The sequence below is a fragment of the Gorilla gorilla genome, chromosome 3 (genome assembly GCF_029281585.2).
Source record: "Gorilla gorilla gorilla isolate KB3781 chromosome 3, NHGRI_mGorGor1-v2.1_pri, whole genome shotgun sequence".
In the NCBI taxonomy this organism is placed as follows: Eukaryota; Metazoa; Chordata; class Mammalia; order Primates; family Hominidae; genus Gorilla; species Gorilla gorilla.
In genome coordinates, this window is record NC_073227.2 from 209,404,690 (window position 1) to 209,423,237 (window position 18,548).

Here is an 18,548-nt window from a genome sequence, read left to right on the forward strand (position 1 = left end):
AGGCTGAGGTGGGTGGATCACGAGGTCAGGAGATTGAGACCATCCTGGCTAACACGGTGAAACACCATCTCTACTGAAAATACAAAAAATTAGCCGGGCGTGGTTGTGGGCACCTGTAATCCCAGTTAACACTCGGGAGGCTGAGGCAGGAGAATTGCTTGAACCCGGGAGGCAGAGCTTGCAACAAGCCGAGATAGTGCCACTGCACTCCAGCCTGGGCGACAGAGTGACTCTGTCTCAAAAAAAAAAAAAAAAAGAGTGGAAATCTAGGTGGATTCAGGGATAGAGAATGGTAGCAAAAGGAGAGAGAGAGGAGAGAGAGAGGGAAGAGTAAGGAGCACAGAAATAGAAAAAGCATCTGGTAGTGAGATGAGTTGGAATCTGAGGAGAGGGACCTGTGTCCAGGCAGGCTTCTTACAGAGCTGTCTACTTACAGAGCTCCACACCCACAGCGCCAGGTCAGTGATTTGTCTGTCTGTGCGCACCCCCCTTCTGTGCTCTTTTCTGTATCACAGGGGACTGGATATCTGCAAGCTACATTTTCCACACTCCCTTCTGACTGATATTTAATAAGATTTTGATAATGGGAGGCACTGGCAAGAAATGGGAAGGTGGGAGAAAGGGCAAATCCATATTTTTAGTCATTGTTTTTCCTGGTGGTGCCCTTGGCAGCAGTAACCACAGTGACAAGTGGATGCAAGCCCGGGTTCCCTCTAAGGTGGCACAGTTCCAATGGCAGCAGCAGCAGCTGCTGCTCTGACAGCTTTGTAAGCACCAGTACTCCTGGGCCCTGGCTCTTGCTGTGTCAGGAGTGTGAGCTCCTGGCTTCCTGTGCAGTGGCAGCGGCAGTGCTCATTGCACCCGGCAGTGGCTAAAGAAGGACTCCAGCCTCCTCAGCCCACAGCCGCATGGACTTGGGGCTACACCATTGCTCTTTGGGGTTGTTTTTGGCTCATGGGGTGGTTGTGGCATCCTGCAGTTATGAACAGCAGTTATGAACAGCAGTTCCTCAGGTACCAGTCTCTGGGGAGCCTCATCCCCTTCTTGTTCCTGCCTGGCTTTTTGTGACGTTTAAAACCAATGTTCAAATCCAATGTGTTTGAAATGCTTAGAACTGGTTTTGTTTTCCTAACTGGACACGAGAGACACAAGCACTACGCGATCCTTCTACGTCATGCTCTTAAAAAATCCGGCAAAGTTTTACATTATTCATCCATTTCTGCTGTTTCCGTGAAACTGACAATATACAAAGACCAGCGTGTGTGGGGCCCTGGAATATGTCAGTTTATATTTCTATTGTGTCAGTTTTCTTAGGGTATATGGCGAATATAAATATGACTATTATAATTAAGTGGCTGTGCATTTTCATATTAGAATTCATTATGTTGCCTTCTCAGTAGAAGCACTTTCTGTGTAGTGCTTGAGCATATAGGTAAGTCAGGTGGCCACCTGCACAGTGTGATTTGAAGGTGTGAAGGTATCTCTCTGCCTCAAATAGCGATTAAATTTAACAGGTTCATATTCTGTAGTGAAAAAGATACAGTCGGCCCTCCATATCCACGGGTTCTGCATCCATGGATTCAACCAACCAAGGATAAAAATATTTTTTAAAAATGCATCTGCAAGTTAATTATAATATAATGCTCAAGAAAATTCACAACATGAATGAAATGTTACAGAAGTTATAAATCCATTGCGTTTATCAGTAGCTCATTTTTGAAAAGGGTCTTTGGATTATAGATTTCCACTTCTTTTACAAAGAAACATTGAGGTGAGAATTTTGTGGGTACTCTTTAAACAATAGTACATGAGTTTAATACATATTTTTTAAAGCCAGTAAATAACATTTTTCTGTGTCCACTTTAAAGTGTGTTGGGTATATAAGTGAATTGGACTGTATTTCTAATATGTGTGTAGGTTTAATTTTATATAGTTTTTAAATTGTTCTGTGATTAATCGGCCATTGAAAATGACCTTTTTAATTGTTGAGATTTACTGACTAGCCTTATATGGAAGGATTTGTATATCCTCACCATATATATATGTGTATATATATAAATATAAATATAAATATATATGGTGTATATATATGGTGCATATATATAGTGTGTGTATATATGTATTTGGTATATCTATGGTGCATATATTTGGTATATATATGGTGTGTGCGTGCATATATACATATACACACCATATATACACACACACATATATACCATCTTTTATTTGTGTGGTGAAAAATACTCTTTTTTGGTGTAAAAAGTTTATTTTCTTTGCTAATAATGTCAGTTTGTAAAAAAAGAATTCATCCTTACTGAATATCTATAGACCTTTTTGGTCAGTATTCCCTAAACAACGCAGTATAAGAACTATTTACATAGCGTTCACTTGTATTAGGTATTATAAGTAATCTAAGGATGATTTAAAATATACAAGGGGATGTGCATAGGTTATATGCAAATACTATGCCATTTTATATCAGGGTCTTGAGCATCCACGGATTTTGATATTAGCAGGAGGTCCTGGAACCAATTCCACATGGATACAGAGGGACGTCTCTCTCTCTCTTTGATATTGTTATATTATATCATATTATTTACATTATATATTTATATATTGGTAATATTTATATATTAGTTTAAAGGATTGTTATAAAAGTGGATTTTAAACCACAACAGCAACCAAAATGATTATGTGATGTTACAGAGGAATATGGTTGCCATCTTTTTTTTTTTTTTTTTTTTTTTGAGACAGAGTCTCGCTCTGTTGCCCAGGTTAGAGTGCAATGGCGCGATCTCGGCTCACTGCAAGCTCCGCCTCCCGGGTTCACGCCATTCTCCTGCCTCATCCTCCCACGTAGCTGGGACTACAGGCGCCCGCCAGCACGCCTGGCTAATTTTTTATATTTTTAGTAGAGATGGGGTTTCACCATGTTAGCCAGGATGGTCTCGATCTCCTGACCTCGTGATCCGCCCACCTTGGCCTCCCAAAGTGCTGGGATTACAGGCGTGAGCCACCGCGCCCGGCCTATGGTTGCTATCTTTAATAAATATTATGGACATAAGAGAAAGAGAGAGAATGCTGCTAGGTCACTTAAAAATGGAGATGTGATTTATGGGAATGTTCTTGTCTACATGTAATCAACACGTGGAATCTTTATAATAGGTGTCAATAAATTTCCCATTCAGGAGAATTCTGTAGGTGAAGGTTCAGAGGGAGCCATGGCTAGACGCTGGGCAGGGGAGGGTTAGATGCAGCCTCACTGGAGGGGTCGTGTTCTGGAAGTGATATCTAACATCCCTCCATTATCTGGAAGTGACATCTAAAATCCCCACCATTATCTGAAAGTGATATCTAACATCCACCCATTATCTGGAAGTGAATATCTAACTTCCCCCATTATCTGGAAGTGATAGCTAACATCCCCCCATTATCTGGAAGTGAATATCTAACTTCCCCCCATTATCTGGAAGTGATAGCTAACATCCCCCCATTATCTGGAAGTGATATCTAACATCCCCCCATTATCTGGAAGTGATAGCTAACATCCCCCCATTATCTGGAAGTGATAGCTAACATCCCCCCATTATCCAGAAGTGAATATCTAACATACCCCCATTATCTGGAAGTGTTATCTAACATCACCCCATTATTTGGAAGTGATGTCTAACATCTGCCCATTATCTGGAAGTGATATCTAACATCCCCCCATTATCTGGAAGTGATATCTAACATCCACCCATTATCTGGAAGTGACAGCTAACATCCCCCATTAACCAGAAGTGAATATCTAACATCCCCCCATTATCTGGAAGTGTTATCTAACATCACCCCATTATCCGGGAGTGATATCTTACATCCCCCATTATCCGGAAGTGTTATCTAACATCACCCCATTATCCGGGAGTGAATATCTAACATCCCCCATTATCCGGAAGTGTTATCTAACTCCCCCATTATCCGGAAGTGATATCTAACATCCCCATTATCCGGAAGTGTTATCTGACATCCCCCATTATCCGGAAGTGAATAACATCTCCCCATTATCTGGAAGTGTTACCTAACATCCCCCCCATTATCTGGAGTGATATCTAACATCCCCCCATTATCTGGAAGTGATAGCTAACATCCCCCCATTATCTGGAAGTGATAGCTAACATCCCCCCATTATCTGGAAGTGAATATCTAACATCCCCCCATTATCTGGAAGTGTTATCTAACATCACCCCATTATCTGGAAGTGATATCTAACATCCACCCATTATCTGGAAGTGATACCTAACATCCTCCCCATTATCTGGAAGTGATAGCTAACATCCCCCCATTATCTGCAAGTGAATATCTAACATCCCCCCATTATCTGGAAGTGTTATCTAACATCCACCCATTATCTGGAAGTGAATATCTAACATCCCCCCCCATTATCTGGAAGTGACAGCTAACAACCCCCCATTATCTGGAAGTGATAGCTAACATCCCCCCATTATCTGGAACTGATAGCTAACATCCCCCCATTATCTGGAACTGATAGCTAACATCCCCCCATTATCTGGAACTGATAGCTAACATCCCCCCATTATCTGGAAGTGAATATCTAACTTCCACCCATTATCTGGAAGTGATAGCTAACATCCCCCCATTATCTGGAAGTGATAGCTAACATCCCCCCATTATCTGGAAGTGATATCTAACTTCCACCATTAGTGACACTCCTCCATGTTTCAAGGTATGTATTTCAAGAAAGCCCTTGTTAGAATAACAGGAATTTATTGGGGAGAATAGCACAATGTCTTCTTTTTTTTGAGACAGAGTTTCGCTCTGTCGCCCAGGCTCCGGTGCAATGGCGTGATCTTGGCTCACTGCAACCTCTGCCTCCTGGGTTCAAGTGATTCTCCTGCCTCAGCCTCCCGAGTAGCTGGGATTACAGGCATGTGTCACCAGCCCCGGCTAATTTTGTATTTTTAGTAGAGACGGGGTTTCTCCATGTTGGTCAGGCTGGTCTCGAACTCCCAATCTCAGGTGATCCGCCTGCCTCGGCCTCCCAAAGTGCTGGGATTACAGGCATGAGCCACCGCGCCCAGCCACAATGTCTTTATCAATCTACACGTAAGGAATTTTCTGGTAAAATAGTGCTGGGCAGATTGCAAGTGGGAGCAGTGACATTGGGTTTGAAAAACAAACTTAAAAGAAACAAAGAAAAGAACACATAATCTGTAGGCTGGGTTTTTGTCTGTCTGGTTTTGGGATGCAAAGAGAAGAAAAAATGAGGTAGTAGGCATTTAGTTATTTTCTAGCCTAAGATTAAAGTGCTTTTTGCTCCTGCCTAACTTTAGGAAAGTGAGGAAACAACATTCACAGACAAAGGACAATTGAGCATGAGCTCCAGGGGACCATCAGCAAAACATTTTCAGAAGTTGTGAAGAGTAGGATGCCTAAGTCATGGAGCAGATCAGAGGCCTGTGGATAAGGTACCAAGGACAAGGAAGACTCTGTCGGTTGATGATCTTGAGCAGTGCTGCTAGGTCACTTCAAAATGGAGACGTGATTTATGGGCATGTTATTGTCTACATGTAATCAACACATGGAATCTTTATAATACGTATCTATATTTCTACGAATTAAAGTTTTCCTATGGCCTATAGTTAAGTGTTCTTGCGAGGTGTGTGAGCAGGTGCACCTATGCTGTACATGGGGGAGGATGCTAGATAAAGAATATTACCTACTCTGTCTTACAGATCATTCCCAGATGGGGTGGTAGAAACATACCATACGAATGTAAGGAGGTTCCTAAAAATGTTCACTTGGGCCATAAGCACCATACAATTGAGCAAGGTTGCACATTTATGAAGCTCTACAAAGCACAGGTTGGTTTAGCATTATCTGCTGAGCCACTGGGCAATACCCCGTGAGGGGCACAGAGAGATGGGACAAGGCACACAGAGGGCATCTGGGGAGTCAGGAAACAGCATGAGGACAGGGGGCCCCTGGGAATAGAAGGAGACTTGTTCAAGGGAAGAAACTGAAAAACAAAACACAAGGGAGATGATAGGGAAAATCAGGGTCTCTGTGTAGTTAATCTGTGTGACTCAGCATGGGGAGACGATAGGGAAAATCAGGGTCTCTGTGTAGTTAATCTGTGTGACTCAGCACAGGGAGACGATAGGGAAAATCAGGGTCTCTGTTTAGTTATCTGTGTGACTCAGCATACATGGGTACTGCATGGATAGAAAAGCATGATAAAGTTTGAAAAAGTATTTTTAAGTGTTGATGATGATGATGATTTTGAATGCAAACATACTTTGATTGTGATGATCTCTTCAATTATGATGTTGTACGAAACCAAAAAAATAAAAAACAAACTGATGTTCATCATCAATTTGAGGTTAAGAAAACTTATTATATTCCCAGCATACCTTTTTGTTGATTGAATGATTGAAGAGTAATCAGCAAACAACCTAATTTCTAAATCCTTGACAGCCATAATGATAATGTGGATCTCACTTGGAGAAATTTTCATCCCAAATTGTGTTCCATTGCTTCATAGGAATGTACTGAATCCGTTTCAAAGATCAATGAAAATAATGGCATGCTCATATATTGAATTTAAACATCTTATGTGATTGTGGTTATTCTGTGTTTTTTTTTTAATTTCTGAAAACAAACAAAAGGTCCTAGGAGAAAAGTAAACCTGCGTCTCCTGTCAAGTCCCTTCTCCCATACCTGCGTCTCTCATTGAAAGGGTAGTACAGAATTCAGGTTGGGACCAGCCCGTGTAACCAGCAGTGATAACTAGTTGCTTTATTCCTAAAAACTCCAGGCTGTGATTACATAAGCACAGGTGAATGGGGAAAAGCAAAAGCCATGGAGGAAATCCACCTGCGCTTTCTTCCCCCCTTCCCCAGCCCAGCTTTCACCCAGGACTGTTCTTCATGGGCTGCACGCCTCTTGCCACTGGCATTCTTAAGCAAGTGCTGGGAAGACTCGAAAGAAAAGTGTCAGAGGAGCAGCAGGCAGCGGGTTTGGGGAGGAATGAAAAGCAGAGATGGACAATCCTATGGTTTTGCCCCGAAAGAGGACAGAGACTTCACTTTACTGAGTCTGTACAAACATCCGGAATCAAAGCCAAGAGAATGACTGCGATCTAAGCCTTTCTCTAGGCCCCAAGTTTACAGCAGTTTATGCTCCTAGAAAGAGAATAATCACTGCATTTACCCAACTAAATATTTCTGTCCATTTCTCATGAAAAGTGAGGTTAAAGGTTAATGTAAGAACGTTGCAGCCCATAAATTTAGGATGACTGTATAATCCTTCCAGCTTTGAACATTGTCATACCTTTTTTACTTATACAAAATATTTCTAAAAACAACAGAAAGGTCTTGACAACCTTGATGACTTTATGGAATGTGAGATAAAGGGCGATATATATACACATCACATATACACACACACATATACATATATACACATATATACGTATATATGTGTGCATATATCTATACATATATGGTGTGTGTACATACATACACACCATATATACACACAGGATGTGTATGTGTGTGTGTGTGTATATATATATATTATATCTATTTACATATATATAACATTTCCTTTGATTCGATTTGCAGGCCTCAATCTTATTCTCAGAACCGATGTCACAACATCGTACAAAGCCCTCATGAGCATATTTGCCTTCCAAGGTAACTCACAGAATACATCTTCCATTTGTTATTCATATAGTCAGCTCTAGCTGCAATTGCCATTTACCAATTCCCATCTGTTAGAGGTTTTTCTTGTACCCGATGGCAGTTGAAGCAGATTGTGAATGTAACAGAAAATGTTTTCTTGGCACAGAAAAGGGATATTTGTTTTAATTGACAAGGTGTAACATTTATGAGATAAAAATGAATTTTAGACATCTCATTTATTTTTATGTCGGTCTGTTCAAGACAATTATTGGCTTTTAGGCATACATACAGAAACCTCAGGAAATTAGGGAAAAGACAGAAAAACAACTCTTGGGAAAGTCAATTCAAGCTGATCTTAAGGCTCCCAGGGAAATGGCAGGTTTGGAGGGTAGAGAGAATTCAGGTGACAGTGCAAGTTCTTAGTGTCTTGTGTGCTACCATGATTATTTTAGAAAATAAAAGAGTGCTGATTTTTTAAAAAGCAATTTCCTCTGCTCAGCAATGATAAATAAATCATTTTGCTATAAATGAGTCTAGAGTCAATGCTTCAAATGAGAAAAAAATCAATCCACTATTTCTCCTTAAGAATGATTATATATTTGATGAGTATCTTTCTTCTGATAATGATTTCTAAAATCTTATTTCTTGGTACTCCCATGAGTAGTAGAATATATTGAACAGTAAAATGTTAAACAGTTTTTGAGATGAAGGCACTGTTTCTATTCAACTTATCACAATTACTGAGGGTATCAGGTATGTACTGGATTGTCATAGCTTAAAGAGATACCAGGACGATGACAAAGGAAAGTTGAAGTTAGCTATTCTGATCAGTAGAAGGACACGCTTTTCCCCCCCAAAGGAAATAAAAGTGTTAGTGTCGTTCTGTTGAGATAATTTTATCAAATAGAAAAAAGGAATAAAAGGAAAGTCATCTGTGCATTTGTAACCCAGCGATTCTCATTAAATCATTATACCATGCTAACAAGAGAAAAAAGCGTCTACAGGTGGTACTCCATTTTCAATTGGGAAAATAGCAGGTCTAATTTGAAATAACCCCAGGCTAAGGGTGCTATAGGATGGAAGGGGAATTTTTAGTCAACACTAAGGGCACACATCAGGTGTCCCCGAGGACCACACTATGAGGAAGCGCCTATGATATGTTCTATCTTCTTGTAACGGTGCTACCCTCTGGGAGACTACTTGCCCAGGGCTGGGAATTTATCTCTGGAGTTAGTTTAGGACTCAGGGTGAAAAGGAGGAGCAGTAGGAAGTGAGGCTATTGGAAAGCTTCTGTAAAAAGTGGCCCCTTCATTATTATTCCATATTCTGACTAAGCAGAGAAATGAACCTGTAGTTTCATCCATATTTTCAAAAGCAAAACTTCTTCTACTAAAATAACTTGCTATAAAAGGTATGTACTAGTTTTGGATTTTATTTTTTTCTGTCAGTTTGATAAATGCTGTTTGGACTCTCATAATCCCCCTAATAATTGACTGGGGTCAGAGTGTCTCCAGGGCGATGCTGCACATTTTAAAACCGCTTCACGGGGTGCTGGTATTCAGAGAATGCTCTTGAAGATCTGTTTCCCATTGACCTTTCAAATCCTGTTAATTGCTTATACAGTAAGCGTTAAAAGTCAGGCCTGGCAAAATCAAGGAAGCTGCAGGGAGCAGATGAAGTTTTCATGCGCAGGAGCACAGCTAGGATGAAACGAGAAGTAACTACCGTGTCCAGTGTGGCCCAGGTGGAGAGCTGGGGGTGTGCCACGAGACTGTTAGGTCCAGAGGAAGTAGACTCAATTCGCTTGATCTCGGGCGTAACTGAAAAGACAGCAGCTCCCTCTAGAAGTCCTTTTCTGAAACTATTGAGACCTCCGACACTTCAAATCCTTAAACACAGGAAAAACTCCCAATTGATTAGAATGCCTGTGAGAAGACTGAAGTATCAGATGGTGTTGGACTAGTGCTCATTTGTTTCAATCTCAAGATTCTGTATTTCCTATTCTGAAATTTCTATTTATTATAAATCTTATAATCTTTAAAATTCTATTTTTCTAAGTCTGAGATGTGGTTGAATTTCAGTTTATAAGAAGAAATAAGGCATATGTGAATTCCCTTAACAAATCACACAGTTCAATTCCTGATAGTGGTTACCTAACGTTTATAATGTTTCTTTTTATCAATTGATCTTCAATATTCCCTGCTATGAAATGGAAGATTAGTGAATTTTTTACTAAATTATTTTGGCCTTAAAGTCTGTTCTGCCAAATTGAAATACTTGGACAGAACTAACTTTTGCTGTACAAAGTGGACAGTTAGCCATGGAGTGAGCTATTGAGAAGAAAGAATATTTTCTGAGCAGAAAACTCATTCTTCTTTTTCTAATAGCTGTATTAGGAGATTGAATTGGGGCCACTATGCTCTTTCTCTTGGGCAGGAAACATGTACCTTTTTTGCAGTCAGTAATGTTTTCATAGCTGTTATCTGACCCTTACACTGAGCAGAAGAGTTTCTGGGACAGTTTCCTTAAGTCTACAAATAATCAGTCATGTATAGGCTTAAAAAATAAATAAAGATTTCTCATTCATATGAATGAGTGGAGCAAATAAATTAGATGAGGGAAGCTGGATCACAATCTTGAGAGGAAACAAGAGGAAAATTCAGAAAACATTTCACCTATACCTAGTTGTGTTAACACCTTGCCACTGCCATATTATGGATGCAGGCTGAGTACACGTTTTCAGAGGTTAGCACTGCAGCCAAGCAAGCAAGCATACTGTTAATCTGATATATATAAGGACACACATAACTTACAATATGGTAAAGCAAATAGGCTTGAATGGCATTGCAGTTCACACACTCTGCCATGGTGTTGCTATTCAACTTCTGAAACATAATTTTAGTTTTGTCCTCTTGCCTCCCTTGCCTTGCTATAGTGATTTAGCTTTAAAAATGCAAGCCTGCACCTGTCATTTCCCTGCTAAGCCTCTCTATTGGCCCCCATGTCCTCGAGGATGCAGACCAAGTCCATTCCAGAACAGCTTCCATGCTCCAGTCCTACCCACCGCAGTAGCCCTATCACTCTTCTTACTTTCTGCTCCAACCACAATACAATTCTAGTGGTTGATCAAAATGTTTCTTTTTCTTTCTTTTTTTTTTTTTTTTGAGAGGGAGTTTTGCTCTTGTTGCCCAGGCTGGAGTGCAATGGCGCCATCTCGGCTCACTGCAACCTCTGCCTCCTAGGTACAAGGGATTCTCCTGTCTCAGCCTCCCAAGTAGCTCGGATTACAGGCATGCACCACCACACCCAGCTAATTTTTTTGTATTTAGTGGAGATGGGGTTTCACCATGTTAGTCAGGCTGGTTACGAACTCCTGACCTTAGGTGATCCACCCGCCTCAGCCTCCCAAAGTGCTGGGATTATAGGCATGTGCCACCTTGCCCGGCCTCAAAGTGTCTCTTGATACAAAGATTTCCCCTACACTGTAATGTTCCTCTAATCCTCCCGCTCATAACAGCTACTTATCCCTCGGGTTTCATCTTAAACTTTACATTTAGGGAGAACCTTCCCCGACAGAGCAGACATATCAGGTCCCCTGTGTATTTTCTAATGGCAGTCTTGTATTTCTTTGTAACAAAAATTGAATTTATTTAATATATGACTTTCCTACCATTAAGTCTTTTACTTGAACGAGGGCAGGTATTCAGTAAATGTTTCTTGAATAAATAAATGCATGGTAGTTCTTTATAATTTATTATCATTGGTCTAGTCACAGACTCAGAAGCAGTTGGAGATACTAGTATGATTGAATCTCTCTCTATTTTTATTTTCTTTCAAATACTTACACACACACACACACACACACACACACACCTTCCTTGCAGTTTCCCAGAAATACAATTCCAGAGTCACAGGTCCCTCATCTCACAACTTGTCCCCATGTTCTCATTTGTCCCTCTGATCTTACTTGTCAGCCCTTCCCAGCACCTGGGGATTGTGCATTGTGAAGCAGCACACTCAGGGGTTCCCTGCTCCGTGTTTCCCTCCCTAATGCCAAAGGGCCAGGAGTCATTGTGTCGCAGAGTAGGCTGCTTCACTTGTGCCTGAGGGAGGACAGACAATATGCTCATCAGGATTCAGGGAGGAGAGTGTGGATGCTCAGACAGAGGAGTGCTGTCTTTGTTTCGCGCTGCTATATCAGAATGCCACAGACTGGGTAATTTATAATAAAGAGAAATTTGCTTCCTCACAGTTCTGAAGGCTGAGAAGGTCAGGATTTAGGGGCCAGCATCTGGTGAGGGGCTTCTCACCGCATTCTTCCACGGTGCCAGGTGGCAGTGCAAGAAAGCACATAAGACACACAGCAAGAGGAGGCTGAACTCACTTTTATAACAAACCCACTCACCCCATAATGAATTTACTCCTGTGTCCAACACATAAACTTTTGGAGACATATTCAAACCATAACATGTGCTATTGAAATGGAGCTCTGACAGGAGACACCTGTCTGGGTGCCTCAAGCTGGAGATTCTGCTTTGCATCCCCAGTTAATAATTAGTAGATAAAAGAAAGAGACTCCTTGGGCACTGGGACCTGGGGTCTATGAATGTTGAAAAGGAAGAGCAAACCATGACATCAGGACCTGAGTTTCTCACACCCCTTTCTCCCACTCCCACCCAGGCAAAAGTAGATACAAAAGAAGAAGGAATTACAGAAGAAGTCACATAACATTATTGCCTACAACTGACTGTTTACCTTGAATACTTGAAGACCAGAATGAAGATTCTTAGGGTGAAGAATTACAGCCTTAGCATGGAGCAGGCCTCGGTGCATCGGCTTTCAGCTAGGCATGCCTGCCAATGTTCTCACTGCATCAGCTTTCAGCTGGGCATGCCTGCCAATGTTCAACGTCCTCCGGGGATACGGAAGGCACCATGATAGACATCTGGGCAAGTCAACAGGAAGGTGGATATCCAAATCTCTCTCTTCGCAATGAGAGTTTCCAGTTAGGTGGAGGAGAGAGTAATAAAACGCAGTAAGTGTGGGAAAGATTAAGATGCATGTTGTGATATACCACAGGAAATCAGAGGAGAGAGGTTCACTCTAAGGGGAATGGTGGAAACGTCAGTGAGAACATACCATCTGGGTGGTTCTTGTAAGATGATATGGAAGAGAAAAGGTAAAGATTGAGCAAAACAGTGCATGAGCAAAGGATGCAATGTGAGATGGTCTGAACAGTTTAAAAGAATAACCTGGGCCAGGCACGGTGGCTCACGCCTGTAATCCCAGCACTTTGGGAAGCCAAGGCGGGTGGATCCCGAGGTCAGGAGTTCGAGACCATCCTGGCTAACACGGTGAAACCCCGTCTCTACTAAAAATACAAAAAATTAGCCGGGCGTGGTGGTGCGTGCTTGTAGTCCCAGCTACTTAGGAGGCTGAGGCAGGAGAATCGCTTGAACCTGGGAGGTGGAGGTTGCAGTGAGCTGAGATCACGCCACTGCACTCCAGCCTGGGCGACAGAGACTGACTCCCTCTCAAAAGAAAAAAAAAAAAAAAAAAAGAATAAGCCGAGGGAATGAAAGTACTTTCTGTGGCTGGAGCACAGGATGTCTAGACAGAAAGATTTGGAAAGAAACAGAGGATACTAGATTTGGAACAGATCATTCAGGTCCTCAAGACCTTGAAAATAAGGCTACAGTTTTTAATATTATTATACTGCAGGCCATTGAAGATAATGCACTTGTTTTGTGTTGTTTTTGTTTTTCAGAAGACAGAGTATTAACTTTTTTTTCAGGTTATAGAATTCATCAATTCCATAACCATTTTTGAACGAGTATTATAGGTCAAGGACTTTTCTAAGAAGATGGATATGGTCTCTTCTGTCATGGGTCTTACATTCTGTGGGAGGAGACAAGCAATAACTACATACAATGAGCACAATAATTGACGTGATTATGTGGGAATTAAAGGGGTGGGCTACCGACAACTTCAGACACCATGGTAATTAATGGCCTTTGATTTGTAACAGGAGCTGAGATTCCTGACTTCACAGATCCCTGAGGAGATGTTTACTAAAGGGAATCTTCTGGCCACTGTTACCTTCCTCCGTACTTACCTGCCTCATGGAGTAAGCATGACAAAATTCTTGATTACATAGGGAAAATCACATCTTCGATTAACACTTTCCTGTTGTTATTCTTCATTACAACTTGCATGATATTCACATAATCTTTTGTCTTCTCCTTCTTCCTCCGTGCAATAAGCTGCTCAGGCAGCCTTTGCTCTTAAGAGCTTGTTTGTATCTGAGAACGAGTTAAGGCTTTACACTGGTAGTAAGTTTAAGTCATGCCAAAAAGGGGTAGAATACCTGATTCTCCTAGTTTCAAGACAAGCCAGGTTTTTTTGTTTGTTTGTTTTTTAAAAAAGCAGAAACTTTCATTGCTCTCTCTGATCTGAAACTAGATGAGGCTATCTACTCTGAGTGGCCAGGTCTTCTGTAATTTGTAACTGAAATGCAGGTTACTTGCTCACTGCACGTACAGTCCAATTAACAAGAGGGAAATCTGATCCAAAATAAGTGAATTTATTCCAAAGTTAGCTTGGGGGAAGGGGCACAAAGCATCCCGCCTTTGAATGTGCCGCTTCTCCTCTGTTGCAAAAAGTGGGCATTTTCATAGGGTAAGGGAGGAAATGAGCAAGGGCAGGGGTCCCGCTGCTTCTGGTCAGTTACCTACCAGGCAGTTGAGTTGGCACCTTCCTGTGCAGAGTTCAGTTGTAAAAGTAGCCAAGTGGTCATGCTTTCGACGTGCTGTCCTGGTGCGTGTGAGTTCCTAGGTCACCCCTGGAGGATGGCAGTTCCGAGGCACGCCCCTGGAGGTGAGATTTCCATGGGGACATGCTTTGGTCTGTAAATCCACCGTCAGCTCTGGAGGAGAGACCTGTCTTGGAGCACGAAGTTAGAGGAACTTGCTGTGTAGGCAATGTCCTGTGAGGGAGAGGTGAGAGATTATATTTGCATTTCAGCAGAGCTAAGCAGAAAGCAGAGAGCCAGGGAAAGGAGAAAACAGACTGAGAGGGAAAAATATAATTAAACCACCCGTAGAAAAATAGGGAGAACTTGGGGCCGGGGCGGTGGCTCACGCCTGTAATCCCAGCACTTTGGGAGGCCAAGGCCGACGGATCATGAGGTCAGGAGTTCGAGAGCAGGCTGGCCAACATGGTGAAACCCTGTCTCTACTAAAAATACAAAAATTAGCTGGGTGTGGCAGCAGGCACCTGTAATCCCAACTACTCGGGAGGCTGAGGCAGGAGAATCGCTTGAACCCGGGAGGTGGAGGTTGCAGTGAGCTGAGATCGTGCCACTGTGCTCCAGCCTGGGCGACAAGAGCAAAACTCCATCTTAAAAAACAAAAGAAAAAAGAAAAAGAAAAATGGGGTACTTGGTTGCATTTGAAGAACCTAAAAATCTAGAATTTCATGCAAAACTCATAATTTTCAAGTTGGTAATTAATTTTCAAATGTAAACATATTGTGGCTCGCAAAGAACAGTAAGATCAATCAACCAATAAAGGCAAAAATAGAGAGTAAGGAAGAATCCACACTAAGAAGCGTGAAGACTTGATTAGAGACATAAGCCAAAGAAAGGAGATGTGTTCAGTGTTTACTGCCATGTGCCAAGCAGGGGCGGGTGAAGACAATGGCAATGTGAACAGCTAGGAGGAAGGCAATATCTGGTAAATTAGAGCCGATGACATACGAGTCCAAAGGAGAAAAGAGGACGCTGAACCCAAGCTTGATGATTGGGAGAATGGTGGTCCCGTGACTTGCCCCACTGAAGCCAAAGAAAGAACAGATCTAAGGGATGGTGATCTTTGAGCAAGTTCGTTTCCCTCACACGTTCCAGCGCTGTGTTTCACGCCAGGCTCTGGGATTGAATGATACCGCTGGATCAGGTTCACTGGCGCCCCCTGCTGGCACAGAGCAGCACAAAGACTTCGAAACTGGATACGCTGATAAATTGATGAAATCTCCACAAACTAGAGAACACGGGCTGGGTGCGGTGGCTCACGCCTGTAATCCCAGCACTTTGGGAAGCCAAGGCGGGTGGATCACGAGGTCATGAGATCGAGACCAGCCTGGCCAACATAGTGAAACCCCATCTCTACTAAAAATACAAAAAATTAGCTGGGCGTGGTGGCGGGTGCCTGTAGTCCCAGCTACTTGGGAGGCTGAGGCAGGAGAATCGCTTGAAGCCCGGAGGCGGAGCTTGCAGTGACCAGAGATCACTCCACTGCACTCCATCCTAGGCGACACGGCGAGACTCTGTCTCAAAAAAAAAAAAAAAAAACACAAAAATACTAGAGAACATGTTATTAAATAATAGAAAGAAAGAATGCCCATCTGATAAAGGTACAAAACTGACCTTAAAATGACTTAGCACTGGAAAGAAAAAAAAAAGAGGCTGCAAATTTTTGGTTACTGAAGAGCCTTTTAAATAAGATTATATTAAAACAGTGGGTAGATCTCTCCAAAGCGGAATAAGAAAACCCCTAATCTTCCTCCTAACTAAATGATTATATGATTTGATGAGTGAGGATTAAGTTCTGCTTTTAAATATAATTGCTGGGTAATATGAATATAAACCAAATACGTAAAATTTAAGATACAAAGATCAATATTCCCAATTCTATAAAATTTGTGTCAACTAATTGTAGATAATAAAATATTTTATGTATTTTTTAGAAGAAGATAATTAATAGGCATAACAACTATTGTGAAATTATCCAAATTTGTACTCTTAGTTGCCAATTTTCAGTTCTTTAGAAAGTGCAATTATTCTTAGCAGTGAGAAACATGAGTCTCACAGGATACATTTAAGTCTTCACTTTGATTTACAACCTCCAGTGTTAATTAAACAAATGCCAACTATGCTAATAGTCTGGAAATCCTTTGACAAATACTGAAAGAAATGACAGGTCTGGCACATACACATATAGATGGAGGCTTGCCTGATTTTTAAGAGGCGTTTTACAGATTTGGCCTTATAATACTTATTCTATAACTATTCATTTTATCCTGGAAAATGTTGTCTATAAAGTTTTGGAGAGAAATTGCTCTGTAGAACAAATTGACATTTCACAGGAATAAGTCCACTATTGCTAAGAAAAATGGTACTGGGGATGGAGCCCCAAAATGGCAGAGGCAAACACAGCCCTATCAACCTCTCCCATCCCCCTATGTACACATTAGTATAGACTTAGTCTGTCTTTAGGAACAACATTTTTACTGACCTGCTTTCTAAGTTGTTGGTCCCTCTTCTTCCCTGGGATCTACATATCAGGGTAGTTTCATAATTCTCTGTTGTCTCAGTTACGTGTTAAAAGTAAGCATGTTCACTGAGTGATGATTTTACTTTTTAAACAACCTCATCTTTTACCGTACCATCAGTTATATTAAATATGACATTTAAGGTTTTAAAAGTGGAGTTAGAAAGCTACATACTGACAGGTGAAGCCAGCCGGGCTTCTGACTCATGTGGGGACTTGGAGAACTTTTCTGTCTAGCTAGAGGATTATAAACGCACCAATCAGCCCTCTGTGTCTAGCTAAAGGTTTGTAAATGCACCAATCAGCACTCTGTAAAAACGGACCAATCAGCACTCTGTAAAATGGACCAATCAGTGCTCTGTAAAATGGACCAATCAGCGCTCTGTAAAATGGGCCAATCAGCAGGATGTGGGTGGGGCCAAATAAGGGAATAAAAGCTGGCCACCAGCGCCAACAGTAGCTACTGGTTTGGGTGCCTTTCCGTGTGAAAAGTTTCTTTCACTTTTTGCAATAAGTCATGGCTGCTTTTCACTCCGGGTCTGCACTACCTTTATGAGCTGTAATGTTCGTGGCGAGAGTCGGTGGCTTCATTCTTGAAGTCAGCGAGACCAAGAACCCACCAGAAGGAATAAATTCCAGACACAATACAATATGTTGGGTGAGCAGATCATGGCACTTATGTCAGGAAAGCTTGTGTTTAATCCCGGGTGTGCCATTTACTAAGTGTGTGATTAGTTGTATTATATATACACACACACACGTATTTTTTGACACAGAGTCTAGCTCTGGCACCCAGGCTGGAGTGCTGTGGTGCAATCTCGGCTCACTGCAACCTCCGCCTCCCGGGTTCAAGCGATTCTCCTGCCTCAGCTTCCCGAGTAGCTGGGGCTGCAGGCATGAGCCACCATATCCAGCTTTTTTTTTTTTTTTTTTTTTTTGGATTTTTAGTAGAGACAGGGTTTTGCCACATTGGCCAGGCTGGTCTCGAACTCCTGACCTCAGACGATTTGACTGCCTCAGCCTCCCAAAGTGCTGGGATTATAGCCATAGGCCACTGCACCCAGCCGTATCTTTTAATTTTAATACACAAATGTATTATCAAGCTAATAAATTTGAATAAAAACAAAATAGTAAAGTTAATATAAATATTAAACTTTTTACACAAAGAATTGGTTCTTTAAAAAGGTTAGCAAAATTGAGAAATCTTTGCTAGAATGATTAAGGAAGAAAGAAGACTCAAAAAACTGAAAATCGGAAGTGAAAGAAGAGACATTACTACCAATTTTGCAGAAATAAAAAGGATTGTAAAAGAGTACTGTGAACAATTGTATACCAACAAACTGAACGTCTTAGGTGAGATGGACAAATTCCTAGAAACACACAAATGGCCAAGATTGAATCACGAAGAATCAGAATATCTCAACAGACTTACAGTAAGGAGATTAACTCTGTAATAACCCCCCAGCAAAGAAAAGCTAAGGGCTAGATGACTTCACTGGATAATTGTAGCAAACATTTAAAGAACAATTAAAACAAA

The 18,548-nt window shown here is 41.5% G+C and overlaps 1 long non-coding RNA gene across 9 annotated transcripts in view; it reads left to right on the forward strand.

Moving 5' to 3' along the window:
- Window positions 1-18,548, forward strand: part of LOC109026432 (uncharacterized) — a 253,648-nt gene that overhangs the window by 38,312 nt on the left and 196,788 nt on the right. For 8 of the 9 annotated variants that reach the window (XR_008678818.2, XR_008678817.2, XR_010133569.1 and 5 more), the window contains 2 exons: window positions 12,366-12,720; window positions 13,714-13,812. This is a non-coding gene — a long non-coding RNA (uncharacterized lncRNA). Of the gene's footprint in view, window positions 1-7,625; window positions 7,698-12,365; window positions 12,721-13,713; window positions 13,813-18,548 lie in introns of all 9 variants that reach the window. The other variant, XR_010133568.1, reaches the window with a different exon arrangement.